This window comes from Leiobunum rupestre, chromosome 5 (assembly GCF_980474605.1).
Source record: "Leiobunum rupestre chromosome 5, qqLeiRupe1.1.hap1, whole genome shotgun sequence".
Taxonomy (NCBI): domain Eukaryota; kingdom Metazoa; phylum Arthropoda; class Arachnida; order Opiliones; family Sclerosomatidae; genus Leiobunum; species Leiobunum rupestre.
In genome coordinates, this window is record NC_143388.1 from 70,617,440 (window position 1) to 70,627,176 (window position 9,737).

Below are 9,737 nucleotides of genomic sequence, written 5' to 3' on the forward strand. Positions count from 1 at the left end.
GTTTATATATTGACCCAATAAAAGCGGGTTAGTCCGCTCCGACCGCCCTCCAGCGGAAAACGGAAGAACGAGCAAAACCGGGGGAGTTCAATCTGCGAGAAGCCAACGACGAAAACTCGCGTCATTTAAACAGCGTTTCTCAAACACTCGCGAATTTCTCATTTTCTCTCATCAGTAAAGTTATACATTTTAAAACGAAATTGTTTATTTAATACGTTCTTACATTTTCGGTGTTAATTGTGTTTTAATTTAAATAAGGTAGTGAAACATTAAGAATATTAAATAAATAAGCTTACATTAATAATTTATTAAGATTCATAACATCATTTGACTCCAATGACGAAATAATCGTCGCTCTAGGCATTGTGAAAATTAATCGATATACCAAAGAAATTTCGAATTCAATTAGACCACCAAACGAAGCCAAATTTTTAATTTCGAGTTCTTTGAGGTAAAAAAAAAGAATATTAGGTTTTTATATTTGAGGTGACAGTATTATAAATAGCCCCATAATCGTTTGAGTTTCGAAAATAGGGCTTGAAAAATACCAAATTATCATTCGTTGTATTTGCTAAAACGAGGTACGTCCCCACGGCTGTCCCATGGCAAAACCTTTTAACCAACACGATCGTAATTTTGAGATATTTGACTTTTTCAAAACCTGAGTTATAAGATTTTAACGTGGTTTTTAATGCGAAAATTATAAAATCCAAAACCATTTTTTAAGTCATAAATAGTTAAATTTTTATGACTTTTACCTGAAACTTTTACAGTACTTTTGTACATGCCTTAGAAATACTGATGCGTAAAAATCTAATTTTTCAAAAATTTGTTGGTTACAAGGTTTTGCCATGGGGCAGCCGCCCTGTTCACGGGACATGACGTAAATTACGTCACTTCCAAGTTCCAACTCCGTGACGAAAAATACGTCACCAACTTTATAGAAGAGAATCGGAAGTTAGTGAAGCGGATCCAAAGTTTAGCTCGTGCCTCGCGATAACGTCATTTTGTTTCCATGTTACCTTTTCAATAACGCAAAGACAGTGGCGGAACTAGGAGCTCCGCCCCCCCCCCCCACGAAAAACGACTCGGGGCCCTTTTAAATAGCACCAATTTTTTTTCATAAACGTTTGGGGTCTGCGGGGGTGCTATTTACGCCACTGCGCAAAGATTAAAAACAAATTCTATTTTTGGATCCCTTCCCATTTGAAAGTTTCTGAAGAACTGAAAATAATATACTTTCATTAAAAATTGCACATTCAATAATATAAGCGAAAATATTTATTCTTATTTTTTTCTGTTATGTCTCTTCATCACGTTTGTAAATCGTAAAAAGTATCTAAAAAGTACTCTAACTTACGTAGCAGACAATTTAAACGGTACGAGTTAAGCAGGCGTAAATCCCGAAAATGTTGATACGCATAATATCTAGCGAATCCCCTGTAGATGGTGTATATCAAATGATAAAGAACTATTGTATATGGTTTTTTCAGTGAACTATTGTATGTTCAGTGTGAAATTTTTCTATGGAAATTTTATACAGAGGCACACTTATGGGTAATAATGTTACATATGGTAAATGTTATATACGGCTTAGGTTAAATACGGTTTATTGATACGCGGTAACGTTTACTTAACTTCAAAGCCCATTCTAAATAAATTTGTTTATGATATTAAAATATTTCTAGGAACGAGAAAGAGTATAAAAAAAGGGATTTCTTGGGAATAGGTTTTTAACAGTGCCGTATTTCCGCCTAGGCCAACCTAGGCCGTGGCCTAGGGGTCCATCCTTGGAAGGGGCTCTCCAGTGACCGTAATTACTGTATTCAAAGGCATAAATCTATAATATCAATCGTAATATATGTTGGAGAAATTCCTAGGTAGAAGATTTTGTTTTAAAGTTACCAAAATTTCTGCCTGGCAGTTTACGGACCCAGCCTTAAATCGCAATGTTGCATAACTATCGCATATTTAGTCGACGATTGTTAAGAGCTTTTAATTAGTAATATAACCGTAGAGCTCAGACTTCTACGCTGAATCAGAGAAATTCAGGCACAGCCTAGTTCCAGGGATAACGGTAAATGCAGCGCGTGAAAAGGGGGCCCAGACTCCTTATCTGCCTATGGGCCCAGGATCTCTATAAGTTCGGCCCTGGTTTTTAATTACCACTTTAGTTAGTTTTCTCTAAAACCCGAAGATGGGCAAAATGACCTTAATAATTAGTCATCTAGCGACTTTCATTGCCTTTAATTCCGGTGGCCGGGTTAAATTGTGTATGAGGATGGTGGCAAGCCCTTCATGCCACGCAAGCCAACAGCTCCCTACACTTACTATTACCGTTAACCTCTACAAGTTTCTACCAATTTTAATAAACGCCATAGTGGGAGAATGGTTGAAAACAAGGTTATCTCCAAAAAGACCATATTTAAAATTTTCGTTTTCTAGGAGCCCCATTTTGTGGCGCAAGCGTTCATTCTGTTTGTCAGGTAAGTTTAATAGCGAAAAATACGAACAAAAATGCGTTTAGCTCTGAAATTCGAAAATAACTAGCTTCAGGAGCAAAGAGATTAAGGCAAACGTTGTCGGTGGTCGGTGGGAAAACTTCTATGGGACGGGGAGTTATTTTCACCTAACCCTTTCGTGGGGGAACGAAAAAATATATTGAAAATTTGCATTTTTTTCGATAAGTTGTTCGAAACATGTTGTCATCTTTACAGCATTACATGCGCTTAAAGATTTATATGTCTCGTTAGAAGTGGAAAAACCCCAAATTGTGGCGAGGGGGAAAGAATTCGCTTCACCCTGATATTTTCCCCGCCACCCGGTGCGTTGCCGCTTGCAAGTTGCCCATTAATAATGATTTCCATTTCAATTTGGATTCGGGTTCCAATAGGCCTTTTTATTAAGTAGCACCCCCTTCTGGTTTTGAGGTTGCTGCTGCGTCACGGTTGACGTATCGATGACGTTTTACTACGAAAAGCCGTGGACATACGAGTAAATTTCAACGAGGCACCCTGTTTTTAGGCATCAACTGAACTGAACTTCTATGTATTTCGTGACGAATGAGCTACGTAAAAACAAGTTCAGCAGCCGTAGCTTATTTTATAGAAAGGTCCTTCCTATTTCGTAATAAAAAATGAAGGCAGGCGGTGAAATGCAAAGATGACGGAATACATTAGCGCCGAAATGAAATGCGGTGAGTTCTGTGTCCCAATTCAATAAATCATCCTAATTTTGCCAAAGGGAACATTTAATTTCCTTTTAAAAAATGTTCAATTTGGACTAAGTCTTAGTTGGTTCGGCCGTCGTTACCTGCCAGTTCCAAAGACTAGTAACTACTCACGTACAGTTGTCAGTTCTTGACGACGACACCAATTACACGGTCATTGACAGACTATCATTAAAAACATTAGCTTTGGAAGAATACCAAGTAACGTACTGATAAATATTATGTTACTTATGGTAGTGATATTTCGTCGATTTATTTTAAGCGTGGGACAAAAACTTTGAACATTTTTCAATAATTATTCGCGCTAATTAATCCTAACTTTACGGATATTTAAAGCACTAGATTAATTTCAATTAAGGTGGCTTCAGCTTAAAATGAAAATGAACACGCCACCACCCGTGTTTAGAATTCTTTTGAAACTATTCATATTTACCCGTTGATTTTCTGCAATTTCGAGCACTTGGTAATTGTGATTCCGCTTTCGATTTTTTTTATATGAGATAAAACGAAGAGAGAACAACATTGATGTTGAATGATTACCGACTCGACGCCGTACATCGTACATGTACTTATTGCGTTATTGTGCTAATAATACAGGTGTATACAATGCAGAGTATCCACCAATACTTTGCGTTAAATAAGGTGTATACGATGTTTTCGTTTCAAGGGTTCCACGTAAGGGTAGACGATATTTTTAACAACGGCAACAAAAGAATGTGCGTCGGTCCAAACACCTGCGTAATAAAATATTTATCCGTATCGGTAGTTGAGGTACTGCTCAATTAATAACAAGGTTCTGATGATTCCACACGGCTCTTGGATTTGTGACTTCTTTAGAAATTAACGAAATTCAATGATATTTTCATTGCTTCAATCAAATCGCGCTTGTGTTTCGACCTATCCGATACTGTGATGCCTTCATACTCTTTGATTGCACCTTGTTAAATGAGGGTAGCATTTAGGGAGTTTCCTATAGAAATTCATATTGGACAATTTCGTCGTACAACTTCTTAATCCACATAAAATATTTGCTAAATTTGCTAAGAGATACGAACCCCTTTCAACGGTACTTACTGCGAATCTGCGATGTATCTTCGCTTCTTGTTTGATCATCTATAATTGTTGCTCCTATTTAATGATGTAACCACTAAAGGATCGTCTATCTTCAATATACTAACAATTGTAAGTCTAAATCCTTGTAAAGTTCTATTTAATAATATTATACAGCATAATGAACTTCCAAAACATTGAAGCTTACATTTCACAGCTCGACAGTGATAAACAAGAAACAGAAAATCATAATTTTTTCGCTCATGGGTTAAGTACATTTTGTATGTTATTCAATTTGTGAACGCAATGAGCCAATCCTGGGAGCTAGCTTTGCGATATGAATCTATGGTGCCATGGTTGAGGTTTTCACACAATAGTCGCCATGTCAGGGTGGAATCGCCTTTGTACCGATTTCTATTATTTTTAAACTTCACGACAATATGCAATGTTTTGAAAATTGGGGGTAGTAACATCATTTGAAAATCCCATTTTACACTCAGCCACACCGGCATTTGAAAGGAGTTTACGCATTGATTTGTTTGGTAAAATCTTCTTTGAACGAATGATCTCCCACTTAGACAATAGAACGCTGATGTACAGACACCACGATAAAACATTTTTGCAAAATAATGTTGGACAACACGGATCTTAAACCAAGTTGCTTCATGTGAGAATGGAGAAAATATTTCCATGAAGTGTTGGCCACGCAAACGAATTTGTTGGTCAGGCTGTACGGAACGAGGCTTAGATCGAAATGTTAAAAAGTACACAAAATGAATGATGATATTCACATAGAATACCTTTTTTAATGTGAATTAACGTGTTTTTGTTTAGAATTACTACCAATTTACTACCTCGGTTAACGCTCAAAATCTCGACTACTTCCTTGGAGCGTGTGAACTATGCTTAAAAATGTTCGCTCGTGTGAATTTTGATAATAGACGCTTCAATAAAACATCTTCAAGGAAATTTCCAAGAAGTAATATTTCCGAGAGCCCGGACCTGCTTGTTGAAATAATGGAAACTTTTCTTTTGTACGGTATGCAACAAGTGTTTCCTTTTAACCAGGTACCTTTTTTTGAAATATTAAGACTTAGTAAAAACACAACGATCTATTTACAGGTGAAAAGTTTCAAATGTTTTAACAGGCACTATATAAACAGTGATGATAAAATACGCGAAAAAGTAGATTAGTCCATAATTAAATATGGACTAATCTACTTTTTCGCGTATTTTATCATCCTTCTCACAGTCCATAGGTGGTTTCTTCTAACTTAACTATATAAACAGTGACTGGCAGGTCCTGGCTCTGGGAAATATTACTTGTTGGCAATTTCCTTGAAGATGTTTTATTGAAGCGTCTATTGGATTTGTAGTAAGCGTTTTACAACTATTAACAAACATACAAGCCCTCTTTAATATGTTAAAATGTCTAATTGATAAATATTATTGTAACCTTATATTCTGCCCTATTTTAAATCGATTCTGTCTTAGCTTACCTTTGAAACCATTGGGCATGCTTATGTTCCTCTGCGTTACTAATTTTTTTAAATACCACACAAATTATTGAAATACGTCTGGTTACTGGAATCCCAATGATTATGTTATAAAATACCACATAAATGATTAAAATACGTCTGGTTACTAGAATCCCAATGATTATGTTATAAAATACCACATAAATTATTAATATGCGTCTGGTTACTGGAATCCCAATGATTATGTTATAAAATACCACATAAATTATTAAAATGCGTCTGGTTACTGGAATCCCAATGATTATGTTATAAAATACCGATAACATATACAGACGTTTAACCGTTAAAAACATCAACTTCGCCCCTAGCAGAAAAACCACGAAATGAAAATGGACAGTAGATTTACATTTATACAAAGAGGAAAGTGTATTTGGTCCAGTGAAAGCATTTGAAAGCTACTGGCTACTTCCCGCGGGGCAAAAGCATTCGAATGAAACCCAACTATATTGAACCCGACTTCTAGCATCGCGCTGAAAACGTTCGAGATAGAAAGGTGGCGGTATTAGGGGATCCGGTCTTCCTTCCCAATTTTCCAATCTGCTTCCCGCAGAACTCTTCCATCACGTCCTCTCCAGTCGACACCGTCTCCCCCCGGTCCTCTTAATCAATACCCCCGCCTCCTCCAGACAACCTTTGTAACGCACGAACGAAAATTATAACTCTTCTAGTTTTCCTGTTTGATGAATTCTCAGAAATAGCGCGAAAGACTTGCGTAACACCACAAACAGAAAATTATTTATTTTCCAAAAGAAAGGCTGCTAAATCATTTCTTAAATTTGTGAAACATGAAAGTGTATGTCTATTGCGTGGATAGTTGAAAATACCGTTGAAGGAAATTACGCCAAAATATATTTTATTTAATGAGGCTTGGTGAAACGTCAATTTATTTTAAAATAAAGGCGTTGTAAAATGTCCCACACTTTAAAGCTGGTTTCACACTCGACGGAAAATTAGCAGCGTAAAGTTGAACGTTAGCGGTATATCGAATGGGAATCAATTTTCAGCTCGGCGTTTATTATCGTCTTTCCGGCATATTTTCCGTCGAGTGTGAAACCAGCTTAAAACATCGTTGAAATATTACCATAAGTAACATATCATATGTAGCACTGTGATAGTCAATCAAAGCTAATTAGTTTAACGACCGTTTAATTATTACTTAACCTAATAAATAGTAACGTGGCTAAGGACTGCCAAATCTTGGAGAGGTGTTACTAGTCTTTGGAACTGACGTGACTGTTCCGTTAATATAATATTCGCCACCCCCCTAAAAAAACCTTTGGTGGTTTCAGAAGTTTATAATAACCCATTTTGACAAAATATGAAAGCTTAGTCTGATTTTTACGGGTTTATATCCCGCACGATATTGAACGAATAAAATATTGGACCCGAATCATAAGCGCTCCTACCGGGACAATCGTAAAATATTTCCACCCAAATACAAAGCAAGTGCGTAACAACGTTTGATATCGAGCTAAAGAAATTAATCTTAAAGTGAATATAACCTGCAAAGCAACCTTTTTTAAGACCCCTTAAATTTTTCAAATTACCCTGTACAGTGGCGCCAAATATTTTTAAAGCCAAAGGTAAGAGCGGCCAGAGCTGCAAACGTTGGTGTTCCACACCAAATACCTGAGGTTATATTCCCTTTAAAATTGTGGTTTTCTTTTGCGTACGTTTATAATGGTGAGCGCGCACGTAGAATATTTCTGCTGGACGCCATTTTGATTTATTAATATTTAACGGATTTTGAGACTTCTGGCGTTCAACAACCATTTCCGTCACAATACGCAATCTGACTGAACGTAACGCAATCAGAAGTATCGGATTATGTTACGGTTAGTTGTTAAACACAGCCTTGTTATATTTGCTAATATTATCTTTAGAAAAGCCTTTAAAAGAAAAAACCCTTTGGCCAAAATAATGATTTTTTATAATAGCTGCTTGAAATTCGGTTAGAATTTTTAACACGATTCTGCGACCCTTTAAGAAATTGTATCCAAACGTATATTTCAAAATTTTCACCGATAAATGAGTAGGGTCCAACCATCGCCACTACTTACTAAAGCACTTAAGTGGAATAGTCCAAGAGCCCATGACAAAATAAGCATGTGATAAGGTACACGATGGGTCAAGATATTTTTAAATTAGGTTAGTGATTTGTAACAAAGAACTCTTTGTCTTACGGGTCAAAGTGGGGGCTTTCCGGAAATACGAACCACGTGACGTCACTTCCGGTGACCTTGAAAATTGATATGACCTGATATTGGTATCAATCGATTGGTCTCAACGTGCTCTTACCAAATATCGCTAAATTAACTTTCAAATCTGTACCAAACGGCGTATAAGACTAAAAAAGTAATTTTGTCTTATACATGTAAATTTGGGAGGGGCTCAAAATTAGTTTTTTAGTCTTATACGCAGTTTGGTTCAGATTTGAAAGTTAATTTATCGAAATTTGCTCCGTCTCGATCTCGATCCGTTGATCTGTCGAAATCGGCAGATCGGTTTTGGGTGATCTCGGAGCACCCGAGAGCAGGAAATGGAACACGATAATCCTGATCGGCGCAGATCCGAGCACGCAAATTGAACATATTAATATATGTTGATTAGAGCGGTCTAGAGCGCTCGAGAGCAGTCAAATGGAAAATGCTATAATATTTAAAATTCCTCGCGCGTTTCTAAATTTAAAGTTGAAAACACGCGAGGAATTACGTGCGTTTTTAAAATACACTTCACTACCTAGGGGAAAACTATTCGCTAGTCTTGGGGTATTTTTTTGGATAAAGCGAGCAACTTCAAAATACAGTTTGGCTGTTATTGTATGGAAGAAATTGGTAGTTTGGGGTAAAAGGTGTATTCCTTTCGTCCCAAAGCGAGCGAATAGCTTTGGCCTACTTCCGTTTCTCTTCTATAAAGTTGAAGACGCGTTTTTCGTCACGGAGTTGGAAATTACGTAATTTATGACTACAGCAGCGGCGATCGGAAAAACTTCCTGTGGAGGTCTGGGCCATTATTTTTAACCAAAAATTAATATACTTAAAAAGAGGAGTAAATAGGGGGAGTGGGCATAATATAACTAGGGCTATTTTTAACAATAGGTACTTTTGTTTTTTTTGGGTTTTGTTTATATTTTTAGATGTATTATTTGTCAAGGATTACAATAATGCAAAAAGTTTTAACCGCAATTTATTATTTAGAAAGTTATGATAAATTTAAAATTGTTACTTGCCAGCAATTTTTACCTAGGAGGCTAGGAAAATACAACATATTTCGTGATTTTTGTACGTGTTGGATGAGGTAGGACTGATGACGAATTAGATTTAACGACAAGATAATACTAAATTTTTAAAACGTGTGCAAACCGAAAATGTGTTTACGGCTTTTTTGGTTTTGTTATTGTTTTTTGTTTATTATTTGTCAAGGAATACAGTAATGCGAAAAGTTTTAACCGCAATTTATTATTTAGAAAGATATGATAAATATAAAATTGTTATTTGCCAGCAATTTTGGGTTTAGTGTAGAATAGCTGCAAGATGGGGATTACTTTAATTTTAATTTTTTTTTGGCGAAAATGAATATTAACAAAGATAAGCATTTTTAAACATTGGCTTTTTGCAGTGAATTTTCCCTAGGACGATTCTTTAAATTATTAGATTTTAATGCGTTGTGGATAACGTGGCGCTGATGACGAAAAAGAAAATGTGGAAATGCAAAACATAATAACTTACTTTTATATTTCAGGTATTTTCGCCGTATTTCAATGCATTTTAGGGGTTTTGGCGGGGATAATAGGTTAGGTTATTTATATTATTAGGTTGGATTAATATCGGGTTGACGATACTTGATGCGTCAGGCTTGGTGCTGTCCTCTAGGTTGCGTTATAGATGGCCCATAGCTTTTTTTAGTATGGGGTTGGGGAG